We start from the raw sequence: 16,797 nt of genomic DNA on the forward strand, positions 1-16,797 counted from the left end.
AGGGCATGCTCCCTTCTCAAATGTTAGAACTCTCAATAGGGGACAGTCAGAAGTCCATTGCCACAGGCTGTCCCCAAAGGTCAGGTCTGATATATCTGGATTCGCAGACAGGTCAGGTTGTGTTGATTGCTTGTCATTAATGTAATCTGTAGACAGTTGTATTACAATAATAATACTGTTGAATGTAATGTTGAAGACAGCTGTGGTGCAACTCTGTTGTAAGTCAATCTCTTAAACTTGCTATTTTGTAACCACTCGGGCTAAAATCAAGTGGAAGTTATTGTTGATGGATTAACAACCCATAGTTACCACAGTAACGGGAGAAATCCGTGAACAAACATTCACTTTATATATAAACATCACACCCGTAGTTTATATTTTCACACGTTCTTTTTTGCAGTTCCAGCCAAAGTCCAAACATCGAAAGTCCACGTGTTTTTCAGACGTTTCCCGTCCTGTTATGTATTTTGAGCAGTTTCCTACATATATCAACATCACACCCACAGTTTATATTTTCACACGTTCTTTTTTGCAGTTCTAATCGAAGTCTAAACACCGAAAGTCTAAGTGTTTTTCAGAAGTTTTCCCTCCTGTTATGTATCTTGAGCAGTTTCCCACATCTGTTTCCTGTGATGTGATAATTCTGGGTGCAGGATGAATGGAATTGGATTTGCTGCAGTCCGCTGACAACAGGCGATGGAAGCGAGCGCCATGCTGCCGCTGACAGGTGAAGGACACTTCTGATGCTGCCTGACATCCGGTGGGAGTGAGCGGGCATTTGAAAGCTAACCCAATCTGTTAGCTATAAAGCGGTGCTTGACAAATGTTGATAGAAACAAACACCTATTGCAGCACTCAGGCCTCGTTGCGCAACGGTAGCCTGTCTGACTCCAGGTTAGCAGGTTGCGTGTTCAAATCACGGTGAGGTCACAGTTTTTTCCCTTGGAGCTGGTTTGTATAATTCTGCAATTCATATTTTCTTTGCGTCTTCACAATGAACAGAACCCTGCTCTGAAGTCTGCCTCTGGTTCCCCAGTGTCAGAGAGGGAAGCACCTGATGACCTCATTTATTTTATGCATCAAACGGAAGACAAACACACGTTTTAGTTCAAAAACCACCCTGCAGGTGGACACATAGTGAGATAAACACAGGACAGAGATGCAGACAGTATCCGGAAACATCGGGAAACAGACAAGAGAAATAGATTGAGCGCTTTGTTATCAGAAAATTGTCTGAACCTCCACGGTCAATGAAAGGGCTTTTGTTGGTCGGTTTCCCGTTGCAACTTATAATTCAGGAGAACTTGGGATGTGATTGATTCGGTTCCCTCGTCTCCCACCTGCGGAAAAAGTTGGTCGATCCCACCCAACGAACTCCTTTCAAAAGCCACTCTGTTCAAAGCCTTCCAGATTTGAAGGGAATAAAACTTGAAATGAGCGTCATTGAGAATCAGTTTTCTCTCACTCAAATTTATCTGTTTAATGAAGTGAAAAATGCAGCTTCGAAAGAAGAAGGGAGCGGCCATTGTCTCCCTTTTTGGCACGAGAAGAAATTCGATCTGGATGTTCATGGAGAACAATTTTCAAAATAATGTTTCCACCCGGGATCGAACCAGGGACTTTTTGCGTATAAAGCAAACGTGATAACCGCTCCACTACAGAAACTGGCTCAACACAATGAGCAACTGAATGGTGTCCTCTCTCTGCTCGTACTTGGAATGTGTTGTTTCAAGTGCAGCAAGAGATACAGACAGTGACTGTTCCCCCTTTTCTTTAAAAACTCTCAGGGTAGTGGGTTTGAGCACCACGTTGGGCGAGTGCCATTTTTAACTTTTATGCTGCTTTCACTGACCAACAGTGCAGAAATGATGCAGAATGAAAGATGCTGTCCGTCGTCAGGATGGCCGAGCGGTCGAAGGCGCTGCGTTCAGGTCGCAGTCTCTTCTGGAGGCGTGGGTTCTAATCCCACTTCTGACATTCCTTATTTTTACGAAAACGTGGAAGTATTTTCTTTGTGGATTGGGCTGCAGCTGATTTTTCTGCCCAGTTGATTTGCTCCTCCCACAAAAGCAACTGGCTTTGTCATGCATATGTGACTTGAGAAGCTTTGAATGGTGAAATCTTTGACATATGAATGACCTGGACAAAGAAATAGAACAGCAGTGGGAAACATTTAAAACGGTGATCGATAGAGTCCAGGAGAAATATATCCCACGAAAAAGCAAGAACAAACTGGCCAGAAATGACACACCAGGGATGAATAAAGAAATAAGGGTAAAATTGAAACTAAAGAAAAAGGCACACACTGGACAATAAAGGAGAGAGGGGAATGTGAAAAGACGGGGTAAGAAGTCTAAACAACTATTAGAAAGGCAACAAGGAATATCAAAAAAGCAAAGTATTCTCGACACATCAACAGCCAAAGCAAATTTAGGATAGGAATAGGGCAACTCAGGGATACAGAAATATTAAATAATCACTTTATTTCAGTATTTACCAGAGAGACGAGTATTGCGGGAATGACAGTCGAAGAAGAGATCAAAAAGTATGTAAAGACATTGAAGATCGAAGGGGGGAGATAATTGATAAACTAATCAAACTTAGAGAGGAAATTTCCTGTTAGCTGCCTGGCCAGAGTTTCAAACCGCTCAGTCACGCTAATTTCCGTATTACTGTTCAGGAGCTCATTTCACAGGGACACGATTACTGTCCTCCATTCAGGGAGGCTCAGTGAAAGGCGAAAATTGATCTGTTAATAGAATCATAGAATAAGACAGCACCATTCGGATACCATTCGGCCCATCGTGCCTGTGCCAGCTCTCTGAAAGAGCTGTCCAGTTAGTCCCACTCGCCTGCTGTTTCCCCATCGACCAGAAAATGTTTCCATCCGAGCGTTCATCCAATTTCCTTTTGAAAACTGTGAGTTAAGAAAAACAATATTGAAAGGGGTGCTGGGGCCTCTGCATCGTCGATGTAGAGTGTGTGATGATTGAAGTTATCAAGATGTTTGCTTTACACATGGTATGTTGTGCAATCATCCTGAAATATCTTCAATATCCAATACAAATTGAATTGCAAACCTGACGGACAAAAACTGGAAAACAAGTCACGAGTGAACGCAAATCATCTGGGACCCGTTTTCAGCCTCACGGCACTTTAAGTAAAGTGAAATAACGTTCCATTGAAAAGATTTGGAACTTGTATCGGTACCTTTATCTGTTCCATTTCTTAAAGTTGCTGGCGTCTGATGATGTACACGCCTCTGCTCCCTCTATTGAACAAGAAAGGAGGTGTTTGACATTGACGGGACCTGTTGCTTGTGAGCTCATCCTTTACATTGAGTGGGTTCGCGTTTTTTAAACGGGGTCAACTTTAGCCCAGCGGTGAACTTCACAGCAAACAAGTTCGACACCGTCTCACCGCGGGCGCTGACTGACGTTTTTATTGTTATTTCTTTCAGAACTAAGTAAATAGTAACCGTGATTTTAAATTTGCACTCAGTGATTTTTAGATAGTCTCCTTTAAATGTTTCAAAGGCGACTCCGAATTTATGATAGTCCGGCCATTTCACCAGCCGTGTTGAAAACAAAACATGTCTCTGCTTTTCGCGTCTTTTTTCGAAAGACAAAAAATATATTTCCTGTGACGTCTGAAGGATGGACAAGTACATTTCAGAAAGCTGAAGCAAGTTCACCGAGCTGAAATTGTCTGACCACGTTAAAGGCGCTATATATTTATATATATATATATATATGCAAGTAGTTGCTGTCTGTTTCTGTGGTTGTCTTTTTTCTGTGTGTGTCCATCTGCAGGTCGATTTTGAATCAATACCAGTGTTCGTGTCAGTTTGTTGCATGAAATAAATGAGGGTCTCAGGCGCTCCCCTCCCTGACACTGGGTAGGCACTGAATCAGGGTTTGGACCAAACTTCTGTTTTTTTGTTAAAAAGCAATTAAAACCTTCATTCGGGAATTATCCAGTCTCATGTGAGTGGTGAAAGAAACAGTGACCCCGATGTGATGTGAACACGCAGCCTTTTGATCTGGAGTTAGACCTTTGCGCCACGCACTCTGAAGACAGGACCCTGGATGTTATTATCTTTATGGATGATTCTCAAACACCGTTTCATGTATTGGTTGAATTAATAGGGCTTATCAAATCTCCGCCAGGTCCCACCGGATGTGAGAAAGTATTGGAAGCAACCTTCACCACCAATGTCACGCTGGCATTCATCGCCTGCTCCCAGCGGACTGCATTAATAGGTCTGGGAGAAATAGACTTTGTTCACATTTAATCAGCAGTTCGAATCGTTAAATATTTACTCTTTTTTAATGGGAAAAGAGATTAAGAAATCAGAGCCATTTAAAGAACTCCCAGTTACTGCAGATCAGGAATTAAAACCTTGCACCGGCTTCAGGGCGATCAGAATGAGGCAATGAATCCGAAAGTGGGATGAAAAAGGTCTTATTTTCGTCCCTGGGTGGGGTCGAAGTACCAACTTTTCGGTTAACAGCCGAACACTCTAACCGGTTGCGCCACAGAGACCGTCCTGTGCTTTTTATTGCAAGATACACTAAAGCAGCGTGTCACCTTGCCAAAGTTACATATTGCAGTCACAGAAATGCAATTGACCACTATCAGTGTTACTTTTCCAGAAATGAAGGATGGGACATTGTTTGTGGAAACATGGAAACGGTCTGGTCTCGCTCACAGCATCGATATCACCGCCAACCAGCTGTCCTGCAACCGGCGCGCCTACCGGTGCTTTGTCTGTTACTATGTCGCACTGTGGGAGAACCTTCGCCAAACTGACTGCAGCGGTTCAAGGAGGCGGCTTACCACCACCTTCTCAAGGGCAATTAGGGATGGGCAATAAATGCCGGCCTCGCCAGCGACACCCACACCCCATGAACGAATAAAAAAAATGTATTCTGAGCGTTCAGGGGAGGTCGTGTCTGACTGACCTGATTGAATTTTTCGAGGAGGTGACAAGGAGGATCGATGAGCGTAGCGTAATTGATGGAGTCTACATGGATTTTTGCAAGGCTTTGGAAAGTTCCCACATGGCAGATTGGTCAAAAAAGTAAAAGCCCATGGGATCCAAGGGAATGTGGCTTGTTGGATCCAAAATTGGCTCAGTGCCAGGAAGCAGAGGATAATGGTCGACGGGTGTTTTTTGCGGCTGGAAGGCTGTTTCCAGTGAGGTGCCGCAGGGCTCGGTACTTGGTCCTTTGGTTTTTGTGGTATACATTAACGATTTGCACTTTAACGTTGGGGGCAAGATTAAGAAATTTGCGGGTGACACAAAAATCGACCGTGTGGTTGCTAGCGAGGAGGAAAGCTGCAGACTGTGGGGGTTCAGGCAATTTTCTGATAAAAAAAAGCACTCAATCTATCTCTGAACGAATTTTGAACGAATACGTGTGCTTGACCCGGCACAGGCACGATGGGCCGAATGATCTCGACTTGTGGACTAACATAATGCGATACTAAGTGTTGTCAGACGGAAAAGCAACACATTCCAAATCAGAGCAGAGAGAGGAAACTAGTCTAACAGCATAACAGCACGGAGAGATATTGTATTTGAGAAGGATGAGGAGGGATAGTTTATCATGGTGGTAGTCCCATAGGGTATCATTTGTGACTTTGGTAAGGACCATTTCATGCTGCGACAGGGGCGGAAAGCTAAATGGAGAAATTCAGCCCCGGCGCGGCCCCATGTTGCGGGGTGATACGGAGTAGTGGGGGGCGGGGGGAAGTGTCACAGCTGGGGCTCACCGGTGGAAGCAGCATAAAAGTTTAAAACGGTACTCGCCCAACGTGGGCCTCAAACCCACTACCCTGAGATCTGATGCTCTTGCAATGAGAGTCACTGTGGATCAGTTCTCTTGTGGAAAACTATAAAGACCACATTAATGTGTGTGTGTGTGAAATTGTAACTACCCTATGTATGGGAGTCAAGGAGTTAACATTGATCAAATACCCATCATGCTTTTCTCTTTTATGGTCAAGTCACTATTCACGTATTTCTACATTAATGTGGTCTGTATAGTTTTCCACATTCTCTTGCTCAAACCTATCTGTTTATTGATGTAAATTGAAGAGTTTTTAAAGAAAAGGTGGGGGGGGGCAGCCACTGTCTGTGTCTCTTGCTGTCCTTGAAACAACACGGTCCAAGTACGAGCAGAGAGAGGACACCATTCATTTGCCGATTGTGTTGATTGTCATTCGATTAGTTTCTTTATTATAGCGATCATCACGTTTACTTTACACGCGAAAAGTCCCTAGTTCAATCCTAAGCAGAAACATTATGTTGGAACTTGGTTTCCATCAACATCCAGTTTGATTTTTTGATCCTGCCAAAAGGGGAGATAGTGGCTGTTCCCTTTTTCTTTGTCAGCAGCATCTTTTACTTCATTGAACAGATAACGTTGAGTGAGAGAAAACTGATCCACAGTGACGCTCACTTCGACTTTATTCCCTTTTAATCTGGAAGGATGTGTGGGCTTTGGACAGAGTGGCTTTTGAAAGGAGTTCGGAGAGTGGGAACGACAAACCATTTCCGCTGGTGGGGGACAAGGGAACCCAACCAATCATCTACCAAGTTCTCCCGAATTATCCGGTTCAATGGGAAATCGACCAACAAAAGCCCTTTCATTGACCGTGGAGGTTCAGACAATTTTCTGTTAACAAAGCGCTCAATCTATTTCTTTTGTCTATTTCCAGATGTTTCCGGATGCTGTCTGCATCTCTGCCCTGTGTTTATCTCACTATGTGTCCACCTGCAGGGTGGTTTTTGAACGAAGACGTGTGTTTGTCTTCTGTTTGTTACATTAAATAAATGAGGGCAACAGGTGCTTCCCTCCCTGACACTGGGGAACCAGAGGCAGATTTTAGAGCAGGGTTCGTGAATTGTGAAGACACAAAGAAAACATGAATTGCGGAATTATCCAAACAAGCTCGAAGGGAAAAAACTGTGACCCCGACGTGATTTGAACACGTAACCTTCTGATCTGGAGTCAGACGCGCTACCGTTGCGCCACGAGGCCTGGCTGTAACAATGGGTGTTTGTTTCTATCAATGTTTGTCAAGCACCGCTTTATAGCTCTGAGATTGGTGGAATGTGTTGGCTTTCAAATCCCCGCCCACTCCCACCGGATGTCAGGCAGCATCAGATGTCGCCTTCACCTGTCAGCGGCAGCATGGCGCTCGCTTCCATCGCCTGCTGTCAGCGGACTGCAGCAAATCCAATTACATTCATCCTGCACCCAGAATTATCACATCACAGGAAAAGGATGTGGGAAACTGCTCAAGATACATAACAGGACGGGAAACTTCTGAAAAACACGTGGACTTTCGATGTTTGGACTTTGGTTAGAACTGCAAAAAAGAACGTGTGAAAATATAAACTATGGGTGTGATGTTTATATATGAAGTGAATGTTTGTTCGCGGATTTCTCCCGTTACTGTGGCAACTATGGGTTGTTAATCCATCAACAATAACTTCCACTTGATTTTAGCCAGAGTGTTACAAAATATCAAGTTTAATAGATTGACTTACAACAGAGTTTCACTACAGCTGTCTTCAACATTACATTCAACAGTATTATTTTTATAATACAACTGTCGACAGATTACATTAATGACAAGCAATCAACACAACCTGACCTATCTGCGAATCCAGGTATATCAGACCTGACCTTTGCGGACTGCCTGTGGCAATGGGCTTCTGACTGTCCCCTATTGAGAGCTCTAACATTTGAGAAGGGAGCATGCCCTATCTTTATACGATTCGGCTGCATTGTTCTGTACGTAAGCACCACTGATCTTAACTCATGGTCGTAAACCATCCCACTTTGCTGACTCTCAGAAACCACCAAGGATTGTTTCATGTCTTAGTGCTTATTTAGCCTTTCTCTGTCATCAGGTTTTGGATGCTGATACTAGGTTAGCACAACCTGGAGTTCAGGTGTCCAGGACACCCAAGTTTCTCTGGACATCAACATTTAATAGTTTCTCACCATTTCAAAAATAATCTGTTTTTCTGTTCTTCCTACCAACGTGAATAACCTCACATTTTCCCACATTATACTGCATCTGCCACCTTCTTGCCCACTCATTTAAACTGTCCATATCCCTTTGCAGAATCTTTGTGTCCTCACATCTTAGTTCTCCATCCACCTTTGTATCATCAGCAAACTTGGATACATTACACTCGATCCCCTCATCAAGTCATTAAAAGTCTTCTATAGGCATATAAATAGTAAACGGGTAGTAAGAGGAGGGGTAGGACCGATTCGGGACCAAAAAGGAGATCTGCGCATGAAGGCATAGGGCATGGCTGAGGTACTAAATGAGTATTTTGCATCTATCTTTACTGGGGAAGGAAATGCTACTTAAATCACAGTAAAAGGGGAAGTAGTTGAGATACTGGATGGGGTGAAAATTGATAAAGAGGAGATACTAGAAAGGCTGGCTGTACTTAAAGTAGAGAAGTCACCCGGTCCGAATGGGATGCATCCGAGGTTGCTGAGGGAAGTAAGGGTGTAAATTGCAGAGGTGCTGGCCATAATCTTTCAATCCTCCTTAGATACAGGGTTTGGTGCCAGAGAACTGGAGAATTGCAGATGTTCCACCCTTGTTCAAAAAAGGGTGTAAGGATAAACCCAGCAACTACGGGCCAGTCAGTTTCACCATGGAGGTGGGAAGCATTTAGAAATGATAATCTGGGACAAAATTAATAGTCATTTGGACAAGTGTGGATTGATAATAGAAAGCCACTGTGGATTTGTTAAAGGCAAATCGTGATTGAGTTTTGTGCTGAGTTAACAGAGAGGGCTGGTGAGGGCAATGTGGTTGATGTTGTGTATATGGCCTTTCAAAAGGCGTTTGATAAAGTGCCCACAAAATCGGCCTGTCAAAAGGGGCGATAGTGGCTGCTTCCTTATTCTTTAAAAGCGCTTTCTTTTATTTCACTCAACAGATAACTTTGAGTGAGCGAAAACTGATCCACAGTGACGCTTATTTCAAGTTTATACCCGTTTAATCTGAAAGGATATATTGGCCTTGGAAGGAGTGCAGCACAGATTCACCAGATTGTTACCAGGGTGCAATGCGTTAAATTATGAGAAGATGTTTTGTAAACACGGCTTAAAATCACACAAGTCGCACTGCAAAATGTTTTCATTTTTGATACATACATTAATATCCTGGACTTGGGTATACAGGGTATAATTTCAAAGTTTGCAGATGACACGAAACTCGGGAATATAGTAAACAATATGGTGTATAGTATCAGACTTCAGGAGGACATAGTCAGCCTGGTGAAATTGACTTTATTAATAGAGGCACAGAGTACAAAAGCATTGGAGTTCAGAAGAATGAGAGGTGATCTTATTGAAACATATAAGATTGTGAAGGGGCTTGATCGGGTGGATGCGGTAAGGATGTTCACAAGGATGGGGGAAACTAGAACTAGGGTCATAATCTGAGAATAAGTGTCTGCTTTTTCAAAACTGAGATGAGGAGAAACTTCTTCACTCAGAGGGTAGTAGGTCTGTTGAATTTGCTGCCCCAGGAAGCTGTGGAAGCTATATCATTAAATAAATTTAAAACAGAAATAGACAGTTTCCTTGAAGTAAAGGGAATTAGGGGTTACGGGGAGCGGGCAGGAAATTGGACATGAATTTAAATTTGAGATTAGGATCAGATCAGCCATGATATTATTGAATGGCGGAGCAGGCTCGAGGGGCCGATTGGCCTACTCTTGCTCCTATTTCTAATGTTCTTATTTAACAAAGTTATGCTTAACGTTTATAAAACACTGGTTAGTCTGCAGCTGGAGTATTGTGTTCAATTCTGGGCAACGCACTTTAGGAAAGATGTCAAGGCCTTGGAGGGGGTGCAAAGGAGATTTACTAGAATGATAACAGGGATGAGGGACTTCATTTACGTGGTGATAATGGAGAAGCTGGAATTATCCCCTTAGAGCAGAGAAGGTTCAGGGGAGATTTGATAGAAGTGTTCAAAATCATGAAAGGTTTTGATAGAGCAAATAAGGAGAAACTGTTTTCAGTGGCAGAAGGGTCGGTAACCAGAGGACACAGATTTCAGGTAATTGGCAAAAGCGCCAGAGGCGACATGAGGGAACATAATTTACACAGCGAGTTGTTATGATCTGGAATGCGCTGCCTGAAAGGCCGGTGGAAGCAGATTCAATAGTAACTTTCAAAAGGGGATTGGATAAATACTTGAAAAGGAAAAAAAATTGCAGGGCTTATGAGGAAAGAGAGCTTGTGGGTGGTGGGACTACTTGGATAGCTCTTTCAAAGAGCTAGCACAGGTACGATGGGCCGAATGAACTCCTTCTGTGTTGTAACATATTAAGTGTTGCTGGACGGAGAAGCAACGCATTCCAAATCAGAACAGAGACAGGAGACTAAGTCAGTTCCCCATTGTTTTTAATGAGATAGTAGCGGTTTCCTTAGTATAGCGGTTATCGCGTTTGCTTTACACGTGAAAGGTTCCCGAGTGGAAATATTATATTGAAACTTGCTCTCCATTAACCTCCATGGAGGAGTTTGTTTCCCCTGCCAAAAAGGGCGACAGTGGCTGCTTCCTTATTATTGAAAAGCGGCATCTTTTACTTCACTAAACAGATAACTTTGAGTGAGAGAAAACTGATCCTCAGTGACGCTCATTTCAAGTTTTATTCCCTTTTACTCTAAAAGGGCATATTGGCCTTGGAAGGAGCGCAGCCCAGATTTACCAGAATGTCAGCAGGGCTCGAAGCGTTAAATTATGAGGAGCGGTTACATACTTGTATTCCTTGGGATAGGGAAGATTTTTGTGGATTTTGAAAGGTAGTTAGACAAACTCTTTCCACTGTTAAGAGAGTCGAAGCCAATATCACAATATCACAATAGCTGTTTTACGAGTGAAAACGGCCCTTCGCATCACTGTGAGTGTAAGAGACGAGTCTCTTGGTGCCGCGTCCTGTACAGTGAATGTCAAAACTTTTAAAAGATGCAGAAAGTGTCAGGGATTCAGATGCACAAACCTCTAATGGGAATGAAATTTTATCAGAGGTTGCAGCCTTCCCGACTTCTCTTGCCCTTTGCGAGGCACCTGTTCCGGTTTAAATTCACAAACTGGATGAGTTGGTGATCACGGTACAGCAGACTCAGCGGTCCCGGGTGTGAGAGAGAGAAATCAGCCCGGGCGCGGCCACAATGTGCGCGGTGACACTGCACGGGAGGTCGGGGTGCGTCAGAGCTGGGGTTCGCTCCTAAAAGCAACATAAAAAGTTTAAAAGAGAACCCACGACCATGAGAGTAAGAGGCTCATGCTCTACCGACTGAGCTAGCCGGGCGTGAACGAACGTAGCACTCTTGTCTGTCATTGCAGTAAACTCGCCCCTGGGTATAAGAACATAAGAACATAAGAAATTGGAGCAGGAGTAGGCCAATCGGCCCTTCGAGCCTGCTCCGCCATTCAATAAGATCATGGCTGATCTGATCCCAACCACAAATCTAAAGAACACAAGAAGTCGGAGCAGGACCCGGCCACATAGCCCCTGGGCCCTCTCCGCCACCCACAGGGCATTGACCGATCCGAACTCAGCTTCATGTCCAATTTCCTGCCCGCTCCCCATAACCCCTAATTCCCTTTACTTCTAGGAAACTGTCTATTTCTGTTTTAAATGTATCTAATGATGTAGCTTCCACAGCTTCCTGGGGCAGCAAATTCCACAGACCTACCACCCTCTGAGTGAAGAAGTTTCTCCTCATCTCAGTTTTGAAAGAGCAGCCCCTTATTCTAAGATTTTGCCCCCTAGTTCTAGTTTCACCCATCCTCGGGAACATCCTTACCGCATCCACCCGATCAAGACCCTTCACAATCTTATATGTTTCAATAAGATCGCCTCTCATTCTTCTGAACTCCAATGAGTAGAGACCCAATCTACTCAACCTCTCCTCATATGTCCGCCCCCTCATCCCCGGGATTAACCGAGTGAACCTTCTTTGTACTGCCTCGAGAGCAAGTATGTCTTTTCTTAAGTATGGAGACCAAAACTGTATGCAGTATTCCAGGTGCGGTCTCACCAATACCTTATATAACTGCAGCAATACCTCCTTGTTTTTATATTCTATCCCCCTAGCAATAAAAGCCAACATTCCGTTGGCTTTCTTGATCACCTGCTGCACCTGCATACCAACTTTTTGATTTTCTTGCACTAGGACCCCCAGATCCCTTTGTACTGCAGTACTTTCCAGTCTCTCGCCATTAAGAAAATAACTTGCTCTCTGATTTTTCCTGCCAAAGTGCATAACCTCACATTTTCCAATATCATATTGCATCTGCCAAATCTCCGCCCACTCACCCAGCCTGTCTATATCCCCTTGCAGGTTTTTTATGTCCTCCTCACTCTCTACTTTCCCTCCCATCTTTGTATCCTCTGCAAATTTTGATATGTTGCACTCGGTCCCCTCCTCCAAATCGTTAATATAGATTGTAAAGAGTTGGGGACCCTGCACCGACCCCTGTGGAACACCACTGGTTACTGGTTGCCAGTCCGAAAATGAACCATTTATCCCAACTCTCTGCTTCCTGTTCGATAACCAATCCTCCACCCATGCCAGAATATTACCCCCAATCCCGTGATTTTTTATCTTAAGTAATAATCTTTTATGTGGCACCTTGTCGAATGCCTTCTGGAAGTCTAAATACACGATGTCCACTGGTTCCCCTTTATCCACCCTATACGTTATATCCTCGAAGAACTCAAGCAAATTTGTCAGACATGACTTTCCCTTCATAAAGCCATGCTGGCTTTGTCCTATTAAATTATGCTTATCTAAATGTTCCGTTACTGTCTCCTTAATAATAGACTCCAAAATTTTACCCACCACAGATGTTAAGCTAACTGGCCTATAATTTCCAGCCTTCTGCCTACTACCCTTTTTAAATAACGGTGTTACATTAGCAGTTTTCCAATCTGCCGGGACCTCTCCTGAGTCCAGGGAATTTTGGAAAACTATCACCAAAGCATCCACAATCCCTACTGCCACTTCCCTCAAGACCCTAGGATGGAAGCCATCAGGTCCAGGGGATTTATCCGCCTTGAGTTCCATTATTTTACTGAGTACCATCTCCTGAGTGATTTTAATCGTATTTAGCTCCTCCCCCCCCGCTCCTCTCCCCCTGCATGTGCAGCAATCCCAACATGACATCCATATCATTAGCTGTGTTTATCTGTGTGTGTGTGTCCACCTGCAGGTTGATTTTGAACGAATACGAGTGTTTGTCCTCTGTTTGTAACATTAAATAAAAGAGGGCATTAGACACTTCCTTCCCTGACACTGGGGAACCAGTGAGACAGACTTGCTATTGTGAAAACGCAAATAAAACATTAATTGCGGAATTTTATGGACTCTTATCAGCGCCAAAAGTAGCTTTACAATATATACACCCAAGGAAGATGGTAGTGGTTGTTGGAGGCCAATCATCCAAGCCCCAAGGCATTGCTGCAGGAGTTCCTCAGGGCAGTGTCCTAGGCCCAACCATCTTCAGCTGCTTCATCAATGACCTTCCCTCCATCATAAGGTCAGAAATGGGGATGTTCGCTGATGACTGCACAGTGTTCAGTTCCATTCGCAACCCCTCAGATAATGAAGCAATCCGAGCCTGCATGCAGCAAGATCTGGACAACATCCAGGCTTGGGCTGCTAAGTGGCAAGTAACATTCGCGCCAGATAAGTGCCAGGCAATGACCATCTCCAACAAGAGAGAGTCCAACCACCTCCCCTTGACATTCAACGGCATTACCATCGCCGAATCCCCCACCATCAACATCCTGGGGGTCACCATTGACCAGAAACTTAACTGGACCAGCCATATAAATACTGTGGCTACGAGAGCAGGTCAGAGGCTGGGTATTCTGCGGCGAGTGACTCACCTCCTGACTCCCCAAAGCCTTTCCACCATCTACAAGGCACAAGTCAGGAGTGTGATGGAATACTCTCCACTTGCCTGGATGAGTGCAGCTCCAACAACACTCAAGAAGCTCGACACCATCCAAGATAAAGCAGCCCGCTTGATTGGTACCCCATCCACCACCCTAAACATTCACTCCCTTCACTACCGGCGCACTGTGGCTGCAGTGTGCACCATCCACAGGATGCACTGCAGCAACTCGCCAAGGCTTCTTCGACAGCACCTCCCAAACCCGCGACCTCTACCACCTAGAAGGACAAGGGGAGCAGGCGCATGGGAACAACACCACCTGCACGTTCCCCTCCAAGTCACACACCATCCCGACTTGGAAATATATCGCCGTTCCTTCATTGTCGCTGGGTCAAAATCCTGGAACTCCCTTCCTAACAGCACTGTGGGAGAACCTTCACCACACGGACTACAGCGGTTTAAGAAGGCGGCTCACCACCACCTTCTCGAGGGCAATTAGGGATGGGCAATAAATGCCGGCCTTGCCAGCGACGCCCACATCCCGTGAACGAATAAAAAATAAATAAATAAATAAATTAATTAATAAATATATACGACAGATACATGGAATACATTTGCAACTAACAGAGTCACCAAACCAGAAATATTATTTGGACCAAATACAAACTCCCAGATATATTTAGAAACCTTATATGCATTCCCTGGTGGTCCAGTGCTTTAGATTTGGCGCTTTCACCGCCGTGGCCCCGATGCGATGCCCAGTCAGGGAATTTAATCTCATAAAAAGCATTGTCAATTTTGTAGAATCATCGCAAATTTGCGGCACAGAAGGAGGCCATTCGGACCATCGCGTTCGCGCCGGCCGTAAATGAGCCATCGAGTCCAATCCCATTTTCCAGCACTCGGTTCGTGGTTTTGGAGGTTACACCACTGCAGGTGTCTAGCTAAATATTTTTTAAATGTAACGAGGGATTCTGCATCTACCACCCTTTCAGGAAGTGAGTTCCAGACCCCCACCACCCTCTGGGTGAAAAGACTTCTCCTCAGCTCCCCTCTAATCCTTCTATCAATCACTTTAAATCTATACCCCCCTGGTTATTGATCTCCCTGCTATGGTAAATAGGTCCTTCCCATCCACTCTATCTCGGCCCTTCATAATTTTGTACACCTCAATTAAATTACCCCTCAGCCTCCTCTGTTCCAAAGAAAACAACCCCAGTCTATCCAATCTTTCCTCACAGCCAAAATTCTCCAGCCCTGGCAACCTCCTCGTAAATCTCCTCTGTACCTTCTCTGGTGCAATCACATCTGTTTTGACCAGTCTGTCAATTGGGACCTTGTCAAAAGCCTTGCTAAAATCCAAGTAGACGACAACAAAGTACTCCAGGTGTGTTCTCACCAAAGCCCTATTTAATTGCAGCAAGACCTCCTTATTCTTATATTCCAACCTCCTTGCAAAAAGGCCAACACACCAGGGGCTGAGTTTAGAATCGTAGAAGGATGCAGCTCAGAAGCAGACCATTCGGGCCATCGCGCCCGTGCCTTGTCCGACAAATCATGTACCAGATTCTCCTGAATTCCAAGGTGTGGAACGAAAGCGAACAACAAAAGCCCTTACATTCGACCGTGGAGGTACAGGCAATTCTCTGAGAAACCGGTTTGCCTATTTCCCGTTGTTTATCTCTGTGCGTGTGGAGCTGCAGGCTGATTTTGAATTAATACCTGTGTATGTGTATGTTTCCTCCAATAAATAAATGAGGGAATTAGACGCTTCTCTCCCTGACACTGGGGAAGGGTCACAGATCAGCCATGATCTTATCAAATGGCGGAGCAGGCACGAGGGGCTGAATGGCCTTCTCCTGTTCCTTTGGCACATTTCCCCAAGTGTCCATTCTCTCCATATTTGTTGAATGACCGCCTTGTCTTTCCAGCATATTTTGGTTTAAAGCTCGGTTTCGGGATGAGCCGGTGTGCGTCAAAACGTGCCGTAGATGGAGACCGGGTTGGTTGTTGCGGGAAGAGCAAATCAACTGGGCCGAAAAATCAACTGCAGCTCAAGCAACAAATAAAATCGGAGTCAAAATAACCGATGTCAGGAGTGGGATTCGAACCCACGCCTCCAAAGGAGACTGCGACCTAAACGCAGCGCCTTAGACCGCTCGGCCATCCTGACTGATAAATGACTCACTCATTCGCCACCTTTTCCACATTGCGAACCGCCCCCCCCAACCAAACCGGAGAAAGTTTCACTCACTCCAGTGCTTGGTAAGATAAATGCTGCTGGAAAGGCTCGGTGAGCGGGTTGCCACCTCCCCGGGTTTTCCTGAGCCTATTGTACTTTATTCCTATTTAATGACGGGAATATCCGCTATCATGAGCTAAAAATAATGAAAAGTTGAATCACAGAGAAAGGGAAATCCATATTATCTCTGATAAACCAACCACCAGACCGTGAGAGCGCTCTCACCGCCGCGGCCCGGGTTCGATTCCCGGTCAGGGAAGCAACTTTTGATCACTTGTTGTATTGGTCGCATGAAGTTACTCAAAGTCTGTGGGGAAAAAAAAACAATGGTTGTTTTAATCACCATTAATTAACTGATAACGTTATGTTGCAGAATGAAAGGCGACTGAGGGAAGTTGGAAAACTTTAATAATTTCTTTTGTGCGATGATCTTTTTAACCCTTCTCATTTTGCACACTGTATTCTGAAGGGCTCGGTTTAAAATGTTCAATGCTCCTTAAATTTAACAGGACCGGCTATTTCACAGAGAAAAAATAAATTTGCCCCAACATCATGTTTTTGCTTGGAATTGAACCAGGGACCTTTCACGT

At 44.5% G+C, this 16,797-nt stretch overlaps 4 non-coding genes across 4 annotated transcripts; 1 reads left to right on the forward strand and 3 right to left on the reverse strand.

The window, feature by feature from the left end:
- Window positions 1-1,592: 1,592 nt before the first annotated feature.
- Window positions 1,593-1,665, reverse strand: trnai-uau (transfer RNA isoleucine (anticodon UAU)). Its single transcript has one exon. It is a non-coding gene; the product is annotated as a tRNA-Ile (tRNA).
- Window positions 1,666-1,894: 229 nt separating this feature from the next.
- Window positions 1,895-1,977, forward strand: trnal-cag (transfer RNA leucine (anticodon CAG)). Its single transcript has one exon. It is a non-coding gene; the product is annotated as a tRNA-Leu (tRNA).
- Window positions 1,978-6,977: 5,000 nt separating this feature from the next.
- On the reverse strand, window positions 6,978-7,049 carry trnaw-cca (transfer RNA tryptophan (anticodon CCA)). Its single transcript has one exon. It is a non-coding gene; the product is annotated as a tRNA-Trp (tRNA).
- Window positions 7,050-16,055: 9,006 nt separating this feature from the next.
- trnal-uag (transfer RNA leucine (anticodon UAG)) lies at window positions 16,056-16,138 on the reverse strand. The gene has a single exon. It is a non-coding gene; the product is annotated as a tRNA-Leu (tRNA).
- Window positions 16,139-16,797: the final 659 nt, after the last annotated feature.

The sequence above is a fragment of the Heptranchias perlo genome, unplaced genomic scaffold, assembly GCF_035084215.1.
Source record: "Heptranchias perlo isolate sHepPer1 unplaced genomic scaffold, sHepPer1.hap1 HAP1_SCAFFOLD_62, whole genome shotgun sequence".
Classification (NCBI taxonomy): domain Eukaryota; kingdom Metazoa; phylum Chordata; class Chondrichthyes; order Hexanchiformes; family Hexanchidae; genus Heptranchias; species Heptranchias perlo.